Source organism: Benincasa hispida, chromosome 11, assembly GCF_027475165.1.
Source record: "Benincasa hispida cultivar pf3 chromosome 11, pf3_genome.v1.1, whole genome shotgun sequence".
In the NCBI taxonomy this organism is placed as follows: Eukaryota; Viridiplantae; Streptophyta; class Magnoliopsida; order Cucurbitales; family Cucurbitaceae; genus Benincasa; species Benincasa hispida.
In genome coordinates, this window is record NC_143488.1 from 46329587 (window position 1) to 46344930 (window position 15344).

Genomic DNA, 15344 nt, shown 5'->3' on the forward strand with positions numbered 1-15344 from the left:
TTTTCTTTTTAGGGAATTAGTTCCCGATGGCAACTTGGGACCAGTGAGATGACCATGCGGGGTGGGACCGGGCAGGTCATCTCAACGGTTTCAGTGGGAGGCACCAAATTACTTTTACATAAATCTTATTTGTTATTGAACAATGTATATAAAGTTCCTGGTTTAAAAAGGAACTTGATTTTTGTGAAATGTTTGCTTGAATAACATTATAATATCTCATTTTATGTAAATAAAGTGTTTATTTATAAAGATGGGGTTCATATTTGTTTTGCAAATTTAGAGAGTAATTTGTATGTGCTAAGGTCGTTAGCATCTAAGGCGCTTCTAAATACTGAAATATTAAAAAATGCAACAACTTAACATAAAAGACAAAAGATTTCTCCTAAAGAAAACATCTATTTTTGACATCTAAGGATTGAGAGGTTGGTAAGAGTGGACTTCTAAGCGAGTTAGAAGAGAACCCTTTACCTGTATGTGAGTCATGCCTTGAAGGCAAGATGATAAAAATACCTTTTACTGGAAAAGGTTATAGAGCTAAATAGCCCTTAGAACTTGTACATTCAGACTTTTATGATTCAATGAATGTTAAGGCAAGAGAAGGGTGTGGATATTTCATCTCCTTTATAGATGATTTGTCTAAATATGTATGGATAATAAAATGAGAATAGATATGGTCTAAATGTAGGCATACGTTGTTGATGAAGTAATAAATCTCGAAGTATTCTAAGAGTCGATTCCCACTAGACTATTTATGCAATTCAATCTTTATTAGAAAGTTTTTCGATGCAAACCAAAGGATAACTAGTGATGAGTGATTTTGAGGTTTAATGGCGATAAAAGAAGTAAAGAGAATTTTGAACAAGGATATATTTATGTTCCAACCTTTCAGATTCTATACTGTAAGTGATGCAGCCACATCATACCAAGACAATGAAATATACATGAACATAAAACTACTTCTATTTGGTCTAGTGTCAAGTTCCTTTAGGAAGTCTAAGTAGCTACTACTGAATGTTCTCATGGGTAGCTGAATCTTAGATTAATTCAAGCTTAGATTCTTTATCCTACAATGTTTGTTATGTTGGGGTCGATTCCCTAAATCTCATGGGGTCCTATAGTTTATAAACTTTGTATGAACAAATTCTTATGTGATTAATAAAATATATGATATTTTATTCACTTTGTCTATAAAATATTTGATATTTTAGTTGCATTAACCATAAATCAATAAACTAATATTCAAGGTTATCATCTATGCAGCATAGATACTTCAAAAGGTGTAGAGAATCGGTATCAGATAAGTATCTGATACCGATACGTCTAGATACGTGAAATGAAGTATCTATTTTTTAATTTTTAATTTTGGATACAGATATCCCCTTCAAGATACGTGAAAGGGATGATACATCAAGCTAAAATTTATTTATTTTGGGCTAAATTTTAAGCCCAATAGCCCATTAACCCAAAATAACCCACTCAGTTTTATATTTTTATTAATATAATTATTGAATTATAATTATAATATTATAATAAATTAAAAACAAAAAGTAAAACTAAAAAAGAAAACCCTAAAACTAAAATTTTAATTCTTCAGCTCTTTTTCTTCTTCACTTCTTCACTTCTTCAGCCCAGCCGACGGCGACGATACAACAAAAATCTTTCGCTTCGTCTCTTTCTCATTCTTCGTTCGTTCTTTAGTTTGACATTACACCAAACTTTCACCATCGACCAGTTCGTTCTTCAAGGCTCGTTTATCAGCTCATCGTCGATGCCTGAAACGGAAAGTAAACGTTCGTTCTTCAGTTCAAATTTTGATTTCCATTTCTTTTTTATTTTAAGTTTTCAACTTTTCATTTTCAATCTTCGAAATTTCCATTTCCTTTGAATCTTTGATTTTAGGTTTTTAATTCTAATTTTTAACAGTAGTAAGTTAAAATTTTAATTTCCATTTCCATTTCTTTTCAGTTCTTGTTCATCGAACAACTTCTGACTCTATTCTTGTTTAAATGTTCTTACTTCTTAGGAAATTACTTGCCCCCATATTTTTTATTCTTATCATGGATCTCTATCATGAAATCCATATTTCTGATTCTTAGAATGGCTGAATATTTATGTCGATTTGGAATGAACAGTCTAGTAAGATAACATAACAAACCATCAAATATGGCATCTTCATCATGCTAAAGTCAATCATCAAATCATTCCATAAACTCATCCTCTTCCATTGTTGAATATGATACAAAACTTCTTTTAAAATATATGACCAAAATTTAAAAATTAGGTGATGGGGGTGGAAATTTCTATTGGCAATGTAACCTTTGTAATATTTCAAAGAGGAGCTCTTATACACGGGTTAGAGCTCATTTATTGAAGATAAGTGGTCAAGGAATTTGACATTGTTTAAAAGTCACTTCTTCCATTTTGAGTGAAATGCAAAAGATGGAAGAAGAAATAAAGGCTTGACTAGAAAGAAAAGGTCCAAAGAATGTTCCCTTACCGCCTTCAGTCATAACAATTGGTGGTGTTAATGTCAGTAATTCTTCTATTACAAGCAAATTGGACTTTAAGAAGAAGAGAAAGTATAGTAGTAGTGATACAAGTGCAATTGAAAAATCATTCAACAATGCATCACGAGACCAAATACATTCACTACTTGCCATAATGTTTTATTCGATTGGTTTGCCATTCCATTTAGCGAGAAATCCACATTTTAGAGAAGCATTTGCTTATGCTGCAAATCATTTGTTGTCAGGATATTTGCCTTATGGATATAATATGTTGAGGACGAATCTTCTTTAGAAAGAAAAGACAAATATTGAGCGGTTATTGATTCCAATTAGAGATGGATAGCGTACTAAAGGGGTGAGTATTGTGGGTGATGGATGGAGTGACTCACAAAGGAGGCCTTTGATTAATTTTATGGCAATTTCAGAAGGACAACCTATGTTTCTAAAGTCAGTGGATTGTTTTGGTGAGACTAAAGACAAATATTTCATTGAAAATTTGATTAAAGAAGTTATTAATGAAGTTAGGCATGAGAAAGTGATTCAAGTGATAACTGATAATTCTCCTAATTACAAAGTCGTAGGACAAATTATCGAATCACAATTTTTCCAAGATTGTATGGACTATGTGTAGTGCATACCTTGAACCTTGCTTTGAAGAATATATGTGCTGCTAAGAATGTTGAAATGTCTTGAATCTGTTTGTTGGCACTTCTAACAACCTAGTACGGGGGTCTCGCTGAGTAGTACGCTATATAAACTCTCTAATCCTAGAGGTGCCATTTTGATGTAATTTTGAAAACATTCTCTCAAATAATATTGTTCTCCCTCTGCCCATGGACGTAGCTAACACATTGTTAGTGAACCACGTATATCTGTTTGTTGATCTTCCCTACTCTACGTTCCTTTTTGTGTTCTTTAATTGTCGATTTCGCAACAAACTAGTATCAGAGCCTTGTTAGGGTTTTTTTTCGAAATTTCGCATTTGTTCAACAATTGAAGATGTCTAGCACGAATGTAAAGATCGAAAAATTTACCAGGAGGAATAGTTTTGGTTTATGGCAGATCAAGATGCGATCCTTGCTAAAGCAGTAGGGGCTGTGGGCGCCGCTGACGGGTAAGTCAAAGAAGGCTGCCGTGGATGACGAAGAGTGGCAGACTCTTGAGGAGAAGGCTCATTCGACGATCATGCTATGTTTGGCTGATGACGTCATCATTGAGGTCGCAGATGAAGAAACTGCCGTTGGTATTTGGTTGAAGTTGGAGAGTCTTTACATGACGAAATCTTTAACCAATAAGTTATTTTTGAAGAAATGTTTGTATCATCTACGTATGTAGGAAGGTACGTCTCTACGAGACCATCTTGATCAATTAAATAAAATTTTATTAGATTTGCATAATATAGAGGTTAAGGTTGATGATGAGGATGCTGCCCTAATTCTGTTGACATCTTTGCCACCGTCTTATGAGACTTTCGTTGACTCGTATATTTGAGGGAAAGAAACTCTAACCTTAGAAGATATAAAGTCCACGTTGCTTATGAGAGAGGACCGTCAGAAAGCAGGAAGTTCAGTTACAGAAAGTCAGGCATCTGGGTTAGCTGCTACAGGAAGCAAGGGACATAAGAATTATGGTAAGAAGAAGTCGAACCAGAATAAAAGGTCTTCGAAGTCAAAGAGTTCTAGATCAGATGATATTTGTAACTATTGTAAAAAAAATGGGCATTAGAAAACCGAATGTCCTCAGATAAAAAGGAATCAGAAAAAGAAGGAAAAAAGTGATAAAAGGGAAGCATTCGCCTCTGTTGCACAAGTTGAGAGTGATTATGAAGAAGTCGAGATCGATTCTGAAGGAGATCTAGCTTCAGTTGTGAATGAATAGTCACATTCTGATGATGTGTGGGTTCTTGATTCTGGGGCATCTTATCATATGTGCCCAAATAGAGTGTGGTTCTCAACCTATTAGCAAATGGATGGAGAGAATGTTAGCATGGCTAATGGTGCTGTGTGCAAGATATTTGGAATCGACTCAATCAAGATACGAACACATTATGGTGCCTTCTACACTTTAAAAGAGGTTAGATATGTTCCACTAATGAAGAAGAGTTTGATATTCTTTAGTGTACTCGATAGCAAGGGTTATAGTTTTGAAGGTAAAGGTGGAGCAATGTATGTCTATAAAGGTTTTGAGGTAGTTCTGAAAGGCATAAAGCGTGGAACACTGTATTTTTATTAGGTTCCACGATAACAGGTTATACTGTTGTTGCATCGTCGGTCGTTCACAAGGATGATATGACTAAGTTATGACATATGAGACTTGGTCATATGAGTGAAAAAAGGGATGCAAATTTTGTAAAAAAAGAGATCTTCTTTGTGGGCATAAGGTGCAGGATTTTTAAATTTGTGAACATTGTGTATTTGGGAAGCTTCATTGCAGCAAGTTTCCAAAAGGCGTTCATCGCACAAAAAGGACACTTGATTATATTCATTCAGACTGTTGGGAACCTTCCAAAGTTGAATCTATTAGAGACAATAGGTATTTTTTGTCTATAATTGATGATTACTCAAGAATGACGTGGGTTTTTATGATGAAACATAAAAGTGAAGCCTTCATGAATTTCAAGTAGTGGAAGATATTGATTGAAAATCAAACTGGGAAGAAGATTAAAAGGCTGCGAACTGATAATGGTCTGGAATTCTGTGGATCTGAATTTAATGAGTTCTGTAAAGCTGAGGGAATTGTTCGCCATCATACTGTTAGGAATACTCTACAGCAAAATAGGGTTGCAGAACGTATGAATCAGACGTTGTTGGAGAGAGCAAGATGCATGCTCTAATGCAGGGTTGGCTAGAACGTTTTGGGTAGAAGCAGTAAATACATCATGTTATCTGATCAATTGTGGACCTCACACAGCTACTGATTGTAAAAACAACTTACGAGGTGTGGTCTGGTAAGCCTGCAGATTATTCTTTATTAAAAGTTTTTGGTTGTACTGTCTACTATCATGTTAATGAGGGTAAATTAGAACTGAGAGCTAAAAAGGGTATATTTGTGGGTTTTGGGGATGGAGTTAAGGGATATAGAGTCTGGTCACCTTTTGAGAATAGAGTCATACTCAGTAGGACTGTGATATTTGATGAAAATTCCATGCTTAACTCAACTGTAAAGCCTTTTATGAAGTCTACTAATGTGGGAGAAAGTAGTAGTGTTGATAAACAGGTGGAGATGCAATTCACTTCAGTCGTGAATGAATTACAACATCAAGGTGGAGAAGATCAACACGTTACTACTGAAACTGATGTGCAACCAGAAATTAATGTGCCTAGAACGTCAGAAGTTGCTTTGCCTGAGAATTCTAGATCACGAGTAGATCAACCGAGCATAGCTCATGATGGAGCTAGAAGAGTTGGTGTTGACCTCCTATGAGGCATGTTTTTGAAGATATGGTTACCTTTGCGTTGCAAGTTACTGAAGAGGTGGATCGTCATGAGTCATCCACCTATAGAGAAGCTGTGTCATGTGGTGAGTCTACTAAATGGCTTGCTGCTATGGGGGATGAGATGGAATCTCTTGACAAAAATCAGTCTTGGGAATTAGTTAAACGACCTAAGGAGAGAAAAAATTTCACTTGTAAATGGGTCTTCAAGAAAAATGAGGGAATATCACCTTTAGATGGCATTAAATATAAAGCTCGAGTTGTTACTAGAGGGTTCACACAAAGGGAAGGAGTTGATTATAATGAGATCTTCTCACTAGTAGTCAGACATACTTCTATTAGGGTGTTACTAGCTATAGTAGCACATCAGAATTTGGAACTTGAAAAACTAGATGTGAAGACAGCTTTCTTACATGGAGAGTAGGAGGAAGAGATTTATATGACCCAACCAGATGGGTTCCAGTGTCCAGGTAAAGAAGTTTATGTTTGCAAGTTGAAGAAATCTTTGTATGGGTTAAAGCATTCTTCAAGGCAGTGGTACAAACGATTTGACAGCTATATGATTGGACTTGGCTATAACAAGAGTCCGTATGATTGTTGTGTATATCACAACAAAGCTGATGATGGTTCGATGATTTATCTACTTTTATGTAGATGATATGCTCATAGCTGCAAAGTCCAAGTATGATATTCTGAAATTGAAAAATCTTCTCAGTACTGAGTTTGATATAAAGGATTTGGGTGCTGTTCAGAAAATTCTAGGTATGGAGATTTATAGAGACAGAGATAAGAATAAGCTCTTCTAGCCACAGAAAGGATATATTTAAAAAATATTGTCCAGGTTTGGTATGTCATCAGCTAAGCCTATAGATACTTCTAGTGCTGTAAATGCTCGTTTGTCATCTGAGCTTTCACCACAGTCTGAAGCTGAGAAGGTGTACATGTCTCGAGTTCCTTATGCTAGTGCAGTGGGAAGTTTGATGTATGTTATGGTCTGTACTAGGCCTGATCTTGCCCATGCTGTTAGTGTTGTCAGCAGATTCATGGGTCAACCTGGGAAGGAGCATTGACAAGCCGTTAAAAGGATTTTTCGTTACCTTATAGGTACATCTGAATTTGTTCTTGTTTATGGGAATTGTACAAAGTGTTTGGTGACTGGTTATTCTGATTCTGACTATGCTAGAGATGTTGACAATAGGAGGTCTATGACTGGCTATGTATTCATTCTGGGTGGCTCTGTTGTTAGTTAGAAGGCAACCTTACAGCCTACATTTAATTTGTTTACTACTGAAGCAGAGTACATGGCCTTGACAGAAGCTGCTAAAGAGGGAATATGGCTGAGGGGGTTAGTTGGTGATCTTGGTTTGCATCATGACGAAGCTATTGTATATTGTGATAGTTTGAGTGCAATACGCCTAGCCAATGATCAAGTTCATCATGAGAGAACTAAGCACATAGATGTAAGATATCACTTCTTAAGAGGTGAGCAGAGAGTTAAAGTGATGAAAATTGGTACTGCTGATAACCTTGCTGATATGTTCACCAAACCGGTTCCACAAGGCAAGTTCTAACATTGTTTGGACTTGCTGAATGTTTTGAATTGTTATTGGTCCCTTTTGTGGGACATTTTGAGGCACGAGGGAGAAGTCTGAGTACGTCTAGCGATATTGACTTATGTTGCATTTGGTACATCTGTTATCTGGGAGAGAATTTAAGTCAAGGTGGAGATTTATTGAAATGCCTTGAATCTGTTTGCTGGCGCTTATATTCAGATTTTTGTATTCAGCATATTTATTTATTTGCAGTTATTTACGATTTTGACCCTAGGGTTTAGAGTAATGTGCTATATAAACTCTCTAACCCTAGAGGCGTTGTTTTTATGTAATTTTGAAAACATTCTCTTGAATAATATTGTTCTCCCTCTGCCCATAGACGTAGCTAACACACTGTTAGTGAACCACGTATATCTGTGTGTCGATCTTCCCTACTCTACGTTCCTTTTTGTGTTTTTTAATTGTCGATTTCACAACAAAGAATGTTAAAAACAACCAACTTGTGTATAAGGAGTGTAGTTGGATCTCTGATATTGCTAGTGAAGTCATGTTTGTGAAAATTTTTATTATGAATCATTCGATGTGGCTTGCCATGTTTTATGAATTTGTATCTCTAAAATTGCCTTCTGTGGCTGAAACACGCTTTACATTTATTATCATCATGCTTAAGAGGTTTAAACTTATTAAAGGTGGTTTACAAGCCATGGTCATCAGTGATAAATGGGAAAATTATAGGGAAAATGATGTGGTAAAGGCAAGGCGTGTGAAGGATTTAGTGCTTAACGACTTATGGTGGGACAAAATTGATTATATTATTGCCTTCACTGCACCTATCTATGACATGATTAGAGCTTGTGATACATATTCACCTTGTCTACATTTGGTGTATGATATGTGGGATGAAATGATTGAAAAGGTGAAGGCAACTATTTATAAGCATGAAGGATCGCAACCAACTGAACCTAGTGACTTTTCCTTTTTTTATAACATGGTGTATAAAATTCTCATTGTTTTCTGGAATAAAAAAAATACTCCACTTCATTGTTTAACACACTCCTTGAATCTGAGGTACTTAATTACACTATCTTGTTTATCTTTAAATATATATATATATATATATATATATATATATATATATATATATTGTTTATCTTATATTCTAACCTTATAGATTATATTTTATAAGAGTTTTAACGTTCTTTAAAACTTCTATTTAGGTACTATAGTGAAGAATGGATTTTAGAGTCCTCTAATCGAGTGGTCCCACACCAAGATATCGAACTATCTTGAGAGAGGAGGAAGTGTTTTAAGAAATATTTTAGTGACCTTGGGGATCGTGCAAAAGTGAACATAAAGTTTGCAAACTTTTCTACCAAATCTAGAGATTTTAGTGACCCTGATTCCATATCTCAAAGATGTATAATTGATCCTGTAAGTTGGTGGGCCACTCATGGTGTCCATGCTCCAATGCTTCAACTAATTGCATTGAAAGTACACAGACAACCTTCTTCCTCTTTGTGTTGTGAGAGAAATTGTAGCACATACTCTTTTATTAACTCTCTCAAAAGGAACAAGTTGACACCTCAACGTGCAGAAGATTTGGTATATATTCGCAACAATCTACGCCTTTTGTCAAGGGGTACTCTAGAATATTCAAGAGAAGAGACTAAAGCATGGGACATTGCTAGAGATAGTTTTGATTCTTTTGAAGATGTTAGTACGTTGGAAGTAGTCAATTTATCTTTAGATGAACTAGAGTTAGAGGTTGATGTTTTGGGAGATCATGGTGGTGGTGAAAGTGATAATGATGTTGATGATGATGATGTTATGGTGATTTAAGATTTGAGTGTTTCAAGTTTCTCTATTTTATAGTCTTTATGTTAATCTTTATGTTACTAATTTGGTTTGTACTAAGAACTTTGTGCTGGGACAAAGTGATAATGTTTCAAGTTTCTCTAGTTTGTACTAAGAATTTTGTATTATGTATTTCGTTGATTAATTTTTATGTTATTAATTTGGTATCTTATGTTTTTGGTGGATTACATTTTAGTATCTTTCTTTATGGTTAAATTTATATATATGAAAAAAAATTATAAATGGCGTATCCGTATCTCAGTTTTTTAGAAATTGACGAATAGTCATATCCGATCGTATCTGTATCACATATCCATATCGGTGGCTATGCTTCATAGGTTATCATTTAACTTAAACATGTATGTGAAGACATACGAGCGAATCATGTTTAAGTGATAACATAAATGGTCTATAGTAGATGGATAAGGTTTGATACCTTATCCTGGTGACACTACAAGTGTGACCCGCTTTGTAGGTGTTACGATTGTTGTAAGTGCTATAAATGATCTGATTCTATCATTTATGTATTAGACATACGAGCGGGGATATTCTATACAAAGGAGTTTGTATAAGACCGGACCACGAAATGTTTAGTCTCATTATATAACGCCATTCATAATAGAGACCTATATTTCACCAAGATGACCATAAGTAACATGTCCTGAATCTTGAGTGAGTTGTGAACTCCTACCTATGAGGGCGGTCCTTTGATTTGTATGGGTGAGAGTGGCCAGATCGCTGACTCAACAAGTCTACCATTTTTGGGATTCGTCTGATTGGGGAGCTGGGAACACAGCTACAGAAGATGACATTCACTCCTTCCCCGAAGCAGGGGTAAGTAGATAAATTTCTCCCTTAAAGGCTGATTTCGAGTCTTGAACAATGTGGCACCACACCCTCTCCTGGCTCGAGAGGGGTTTAATCATAGTTGGACTATGATCAATTGTTCATTAGAGAGATCAGTGGTACTTAAGAAGTTAGATGTAATTACAGGGGCAAAATAGTAATTTGGCCCAACTATACTTACGAGCAATTTGTGAAGGGTCATCGTACTATTAATCGGTTATATCCAATGGACACAGAAATATATTTGTAGTGCAAAGAGTGCAACTGTCGATCTTTAGTGGAGTGTCCGACAGTTAACGGATGGTGGATAATGTAATTAAAAAGTTTAATTAATTATTCATGTACCATTGGAGCTTCAAGCTACAGGTCCATGAGGTCCCCTTGGTAGCTTAAAAAGATTTAGTTGAGAATCAGTTTTTGGGTTAATTTGAATTATTCAAATTAATAAGAAGGATTTAATTATATATGATATAATTAAATTGTTTCAATTATATATGATATAATTGTCATAATGTATTTGATACATTATGGTTTAATGAGAGGAAATAAATATCTGAATGAGATTCAAATATATTTTCTATGAATGTGATTCATAAAGTTAAATTTAATATAAATATGATTTATATTAAATGTCATAAAATAGAGAAAAGAAACTATATTTTATATTGTATATGATACAATATTAAAACTATAGGTTATATTTTATATTTGATATAACATATAGTTTAATATAAATATAATATGATGAGTTAGTTATCATATTTATTTATATTATTTTGAATAACAACTTCCCTCTTTTCCCCCAATCACCTTAGTGGGTGGTTATTGTTTTTGTGGCAAGAGGAATAAAAGAAAATTGGTTTTCTTCTTCTTCCTCAACGATTGTCAATTTGTTGTACGATTGAGTTTTTGTAGAATTGTTCTATGTGTTCTCTCAATCTTCTTCCTCCACACTCAAACTATCCCTCCTAACCAAAATAGTTAGAGCCTACCACTCCTGGGTTCTCACTCGAGAATACCAAAGGTTTATTGTGGTTGTGTCCTCTCTGTTTAGTTCGTGAAGTTCTTAAAGAAAGTCTTTAAGAGTTGCTGTTTTGGTTCGAGGCTCGTGACAGTTCAAGGAGTTACGTGAAGAGCAAGGTTCTTCAAGGGTAATGTATCTTGAACCCCTTTTCTTGTATCAAGTATGCTGTAATTTACTTTGAATGTATATCTTATATGTTTACTGGAAATTATGTTTTCAATAATTAATGGAATTTGGACAATCCGCTTCCGCTCAAGGATCTCCTTTCAATACGAGTTCCTTCAATTGGTATTAGAGCCAGGTTGTTGGTTTCTGATTCCAAATTCCATTTTTGTATTGAATTTGTTTACAATACTGGTGGGTTTTAATATCTGCATTGCGTTTATATGATAAATCTTCGTGGATGGTTTGTTGATGGATGTTTCAGGATAGAAATCTCTATTTTATGGCTTTCTGGTTAATTTACAAAGTTGTTTTGTAAGGGCCCCTGCATTTTTGGGCAATTAAATTGCAATCGAGTTTGTATTTGTTTAAGTTTAGAGTCGCTCGTGAGGCTTTAGAAGAAAGGTTGCAGTGCCTTTTGATGGAGAAGACAAAACGGAGGATGCCACATTGTGTAGCTAGAGCTAAATGATTGTCTAGATCTGGTTATGCGATCGTGTAGAGTTTGTTACACGATCGTGTTGCCTTGGCTGCATGATCGTGTAGGCGTTCGTTGGGTAGACAATCGTGTGATATATGGTACTGGACGTAAGCTTGCGTGCTAAACAATCGTGTAAACTATCATGCTCATTGCATAGTCATTAGCTACACAATCACATAGTATACAATACTCGACGTATGCATGCTAACCACATGATCGCATAGTATACGATATTCGACGCACACATGCTAACTACACGATCGCATGGACTTTCATGCTCATCGCATAGTCAAAAGCTACACGATCGCATATAAACGATCGTCTATACTCGATGCCTTACTGCTCGATGATCAGGAGTTTACTACACGATAAGCTGTAAGGGTTCTTGGTGGAGTAGTTCGAGGCGAGTGGTTCAAGACTCAGTTCACTTGTTTCGAATCGGTGGACTCAATTGTTGCAATAAGTTAGCCATTTAATTTCTGGTTTTAGAGATGTTCTAACCCGGTCCATCAACTTTAGTTTAAATATACATGTGATATATGTTTATTTTATATGCCATAATGTATGTCATATAGTTTTAAAACCCACCATAGATTGTGCATTTATTTTCGTGCATCATTTTATATTATAGCATATCCATGCATTATAGCAAGAATTAAGTTTGGGGGGGGGGGGGGGGGGAAGGTGTTTGATAGCTCTCAAAAAGAGTTATTATTCATAGCTTAATTCGGGCTCGTTATCATATTTTACGTGTTTATTTCCCTATTTTGTAGGTACCGAGAAATCAAAAGGTAGAATGGGCGATTTGATGAAGAATGGGGTTAATTTGAAGCAATTTGGAGTTGATTTGAGCATCTGGGCTTCAAAGAAGCTGAAATTTCCAAAATTCCATCGGGTATAATCAGCCATCGAGTATCATCAAGTATCATCGAGTAAAAGGTTGTTGAGTAATTGTGTAAAATGCTATTGAGTAATCCAACATCAAGCATCGAGTTTTTGACAGAATGTTCAACATTGCAACGTTTTCCCTAACGTTCGTGGCCTTTTCTGTCGAGCGTTGCAACGCAGTTTCTAACGTTACAATGCTGCAATTATTTCTATAAATACCTCCATTTGCTTTAGGCCAGAAAACTCGCCCACCTTCGGCCTCCTGTCGAATTTCCCCTTTCTTTTCTCTTCCACAGATAATTAAGCGATCAAAAGTATAGGCGTGATACAAATAAAAGAAAAGGAAACGAAAGATAGAAAAATTTCTATCAAATTTCTATTAAATCATTGAATAGAAGATACAAAAGAAGAAAGATGGCATTACAAGGAAAAGAGAAAACAAGGAACGATACCATTCCCAAATTTAGTTTTCTCCTGTATCGTTATTGTTATTCTCTTGCAGTGGATTTTTGTTGGGGAATTGCAAGGGGTTTTGGAGATGCAGAGGAATGGATGGCACCACCACGAGGCGAGAAACGACATTTTGGAAAAATTTGATTATGTAGTGAAATTGGTTGTGCTGCCTTTGCATCAGTTGCTTGATGAAGTCACGTGTCACACTATATTGGTCTTGAACAAATTCCTTCAACTCGTTATGTTGTCTAACGAGTTCATTTTGCTGTTGCCTGAAGTTGTTCATTTGTGCTTGAAGTGATTATTGTTGCTGCAATAAGTCATTAAGACCTTCCAAAATTGGTTCTCGGAGGTCATCGGGAAGGAATCTATACCGTTCATCCTTGGGGTCAATTCCTTCGGGTGCATTGGCTTGAGTGTGTTGATTTTCTTCATTGGGCTGACGTTCACTAGCCTCACCAATGCCAGAGCCACCGTCTATTTCAATCCTAGGCGATGACAGGCTTGGGTCATCAATTGTGATGTGTGGAGACTTGTTTTAGATTTAGGGGAGGGTGGTGGAGTTGGTGGTCTAGATGCAAGGGGAAGGATCAGGAAGGTTTCGTCTTCAAGAGTAGGCGGCGTTGGCTTTTCAAGCAATGAAGGGCACACATTAAGATCAACACTTAGCTTGAGGGATTCAAAATCTGGTTGGGGTGGTGGAGACTTCTTTACTTGGGGTGAAGGTATCACCCTTTCTTCAACCTCTAATGCGATTGTTACTTTCCTCTTTTTTCGCTGCGAGGTTTCTGGGGTCATGTGGTTCTAAGGTTGCCGCTTTGTTTGTTGCTTTAGTTGGTTCTAGGCTTGAGCTGGAAACCTCATTAAGCGGTGGAGGGAATTTCTCGTGAGCGTGCTTCTTATCGTCACATCTTCCTCTTCCTCAAACCATCATTGCGCTACACAGAGCTAGGTGATGAGCGATGGGAAGAATAGATGCCCCATTGGCCTTAAGAAGAATGACCAAATTTGGTCTACGATCAGGCGACCAACATTTATAGGGATCAGTCGCATGATGCAGAAAATGGCCATTACCCTCTCTCTTGAGACAGAATGATCATTGTAGGGAGCAGTTTTCTTTTGACGAAGCATAACCACATGTTGGCTTTTGGCGTTAGATTATGCAGTGACAACATTTTGACCCTTTTGGCTGAGAAGTTCCATTTGATCCTAGGTAGCGCTACCACCTTCAACGCTCCTTTTTGTTCCTTAGATGTTGGGCTTTCAATTATCCTATTTCCTTCAACGTCAGAAATGTCTTCTAGATTGTACAAATGATTGATTTTCTTAACACCAAATCCTATGGTTGCTTCCCTAACATCTGTTCGGTAGAGCCCAATATGAGGCCTTCCTTTGTAGACTGCGATCACCATAGACGGTTTGACCGTTCTTGCCCCTCCACAAAAGTCTCTCCACCCCAATGCATTGATCATGTTTGTGATGAAATGCAGTAGAGGCATACTTTCCGAGAAGAAGCCCATCTCAACGAGAATATGAGGCCTCTTTTTAGGAACTTTTTCTTCCTTTCCCACGGGCGCCTTGCCATTTTCTTCCTTTCTTACTGGCACTTTCTTTGGCACTTTTCCTTCTTTGAAATGCTACTGACCACACCCTTCTTCTTTTCTTCCACCCCAGACTTATCTTCTTTCTTTTTCCTCGCATCTTCTTCCTTAATCAGTTTCTGTTTTTCCCTAATCTTTTGCAAGTTGCATTTGATACGCTTAGCCTTTTCCTGCCTGGCTCTTTTCTCTTCATCGTTTTTGTCGTGCATCTCCTTTTCAAATTTCAATGCAGCGTGTTCCATACTATCTGGAGATTTCTCAAGCTGTGGATGCGATGGACTTTCCGTGTGTTCAAGTTCTTCATCGCGCATCTCACAACAGAGCACAATTGCTGTGATTAGGGATTCAACTTCTTTCCTTATTTCTTCTAGGCCTTCATTAACCCTCATCGCTTTCTTTTGGAATTATTTTGCCACCGCCTCTACAGAAAAGGCACCATTGCTTCTTCTTCCTCCCTCTTTTGTATTTTTCCTTGAGAGGGGCTCATCTTCGACGTCAATCAATTCAACGCCACCTTGTTTCCCCTTTTCCATCGCATGGCC

General features: G+C 36.5%; 2 pseudogenes; both read left to right on the forward strand.

Annotated features, from left to right (window-relative positions):
* The first annotated feature begins 2284 nt into the window (after positions 1 to 2284).
* LOC150032680 (uncharacterized) lies at positions 2285 to 7190 on the forward strand (annotated as a pseudogene).
* An 871-nt stretch (positions 7191 to 8061) lies between these two features.
* LOC150032681 (uncharacterized) lies at positions 8062 to 13502 on the forward strand (annotated as a pseudogene).
* Positions 13503 to 15344: the final 1842 nt, after the last annotated feature.